Genomic DNA, 3,121 nt, shown 5'->3' with positions numbered 1-3,121 from the left:
TATTTGTTATTTATTGTGAGTAAATCTTGATCAGACAAGATCTCGCCCATACCTGATTCTATTTGGGAAATGAGATTTACTTAGCTGCTGTATAAGATAATGAAAACAGACTTCTCACAAATTTCTTGGAACATTCCAGTCCAATGATTATCAGGTCTATAATTAACTTTGTCTTGTCTGCTCATCTGAAAACAAAAGGGAAAATATGAATTTACTCAGCTGTTATTTAATCAGGGTTGGAATAATTTAATATTTCCTTCCTGGTAGGCACAAAACAACACAAAGCATTTAACGTTTCCAAAAACCTAATATATCCTTAAGTAGTACAACCAAATATGAAATATAGATGTTCAAGTCAATTTCAGGTTCAAGGTTTGATCTTGTAGGTCCTGATCCACCAGTTCTCCAGAAATCTTTGAATGGCACCTGTGACTTAAATTTTTTACTTGGAGACCTAAAATTTTAATCTTTATAACATTTTTACAAATTTTCCTGCCGACTGTAGGCTGCTGGCAGATCAGAAGTACAGCTGCCACAGCCTAAATTTATGTTTCCAGATCTCTGAAAAATTGGCCCCTAGCTTCAAAAATAGAAAATTATATCTAGCTGTTTAAAATTTCGAAGTAAAAAGGGAATTAAAAATAAAGGTTGTTAATTTAAAGGGTGAAAGCAGTGAAATTTTACTTAGATTCACTTAAGGTTGAAAGTTCTTTATCAAACAGGGAAATGCACCAATTTTGCTAACCCTCTAGCTATAATAGGAGGAGCGATCAACCCCCTGATTAAGTAATGTGGGGAAAGTGGCCTTGCTGGAAATGCACTCTAGCTGCTGAAAGACTTACTCAAATTTGAAGCCTCCAGCTCCAATAACAAAAAAAAGGCATCTGTTTCTAACATTTTAGGGGGTTAAACATTTTAGAAACTTCCTGCCCTTTGTCATAAATTTCATTATGAAATATCACCAGCTGAAGCCAAAATCGAGCTTATGTTGAGAACATAGTTATAATGCCAATAATTAATTATAATATGAACACCCCTTTTTGAAGTCCGAATATCAAAAAAATTTGTTAATCTTCTGTGACTATTATTTTTTAAAGATTTTGACTATGAAAATTGGTGTTTTTATTGTATAAATCTAATCAATTACAATTTTTCCTGAATATGATTAATATTATCCTAGGAAGGAGGTATTCAAAAAATTCTAACTCATTTATGTGTGATACCCATAATTCGGAAGTCACTCAGTTATAGCCCTCTACCTTTCATACACAGAAAATGAGATAGAAAAAAAGCAGGGGGGACAGACGTTCAACATCACCTCCCCGCCCATCCTCCAACTGTTAGGGGTTAATATTAAGATTGAGGGTAGTAATAGTTCAGTAGATTAATTGCTTAGAAGAAAGAGTTTAATAGTTACTTAATTTTTAAGTTTTAACCTTAATTAGTACCTAGCGAAGCTACTCTATAATTTGAAATTTCTGTTCGAGACAGAAAGTGGGAAACATGATTATCTCGGCTCCTATAAAAGATAGAGAGCTGAAATTTTCAGGGATTAATTATCTTAACAATCTTCCTATTTTCACCAAGTTTCATTAAGATTCGTCAGTTGGTTAGGGTGCTAGATGGATTCCTACATTTATAAGTTTTCATGATTTTCCCAACTCCTATTCAACACAGATGGCTGAAAATTTCAGGGATTGAATACTTTCATATTCTGCATACTTTTATCAAGTTTTATTGAGATTTGCTTATTGGTTGGGGTGCTAGTTCAATTCCTAGATTTTTAGGTTTTTATGATTTTCTTTACTCCTATTTGAGATAGGTGGCTGATATTTTTAAGGATTAAAAAAGTTCACAATTTGCACAAAGTTTCATTAAGATTTGCTGAGGTGCTAGATCAATTCCTAGATTTTCATGTTATAAATAAGGTTTCGTGATTTTTTAGTTTTATGTTTTTTTATTTAACTGCAATAAAGTTAATTTTTTCCTGATATTCATCCATAATTTTTGAGCTTCGCTACTTATGGATGTTACCATCCTTGTTTTATATTATAATACACCAGTTTATGAAGAAATTTTTTTTGCCTGATATCTGATTATTTGGCCGGTTATATGGCGATTATCCGGTATCCGGCCCATTATATTTAAATTTTTATCATGAGCAATAAAAATTTCCATATACCTAAAATGTCATTTTAAATTGTCTATAACTTTTATGTTATTGAAGCTGAAGGCTTCTACAGTTAGGGAGTTGAATCCATTTTTATAGAAGCAGAAATATAATCTATGATTATGGTTTGGACCCTCTAAAACTGTAATCTACCCTTCCACTTTCCCCTCTCTTGGTGAAGATATCTTCAACGCCGATACGATTTTTGAAATATAAGATTCCACTTTTGTCTCTCTTGTTGAAGATATCTTCACCAAGAGAGGCAAAAGTGGAATCTTAAATTTCAAAAATCGTATCGGCGTTGAAGATATCTTCACCAAGAGAGGGGAAAGTGGAATCTTACATTTCAAAAATCGTATCGGCGTTGAAGTTATCTTCACCAAGAGAAGGGAAAGTAGAATCTTACATTTCAAAAATCGTATCGGCGTTGAAGATATCTTCACCAAGAGAGGGGAAAGTGGAAAGGTAGATTACAGTTTTATAGGGTCCAAACTATAATCATAGATTATATTTCTGCTTCTATAAAAATGGATTCAACTCCCTAACTGTTCTAAATAAAGGTATTGGGTTGTTTGGTAGTCTTTCAGCAGTTAATCTGTTTATTTCATGAAGCATTAATTAAAAAATTTTTTTAAAAATTTCACCATTAAACCTGAAGTTGCTATATTTATCTGCAAGGGATTAAATTCATTGTTTTGTTAATTGCTCCAGAGTACAATGCTTAAAAATATCAAACATATGTTTAGGATAATCTTGTTTTGAAAATAAGAAATTTTATAGCCATTTCATGAATGTTGAACCTACATTCAGATTCAAGGTCTTAAAAGCAAAGTTTTTCTATAATTATGGTGGGTATGTTTGTATATATGGGACAGTTACCTTTTTTCATGAACGTTGATGTGTCAGAATTGAATTGTGTGAGGATTCCTATAACAGTTAAGTACGATTCAG

The sequence above is a fragment of the Acartia tonsa genome, chromosome 3 (genome assembly GCF_053477335.1).
Source record: "Acartia tonsa isolate MP-2025a chromosome 3, ASM5347733v1, whole genome shotgun sequence".
NCBI classification, from domain to species: Eukaryota; Metazoa; Arthropoda; class Copepoda; order Calanoida; family Acartiidae; genus Acartia; species Acartia tonsa.
This window is presented reverse-complemented; position numbering follows the sequence as displayed.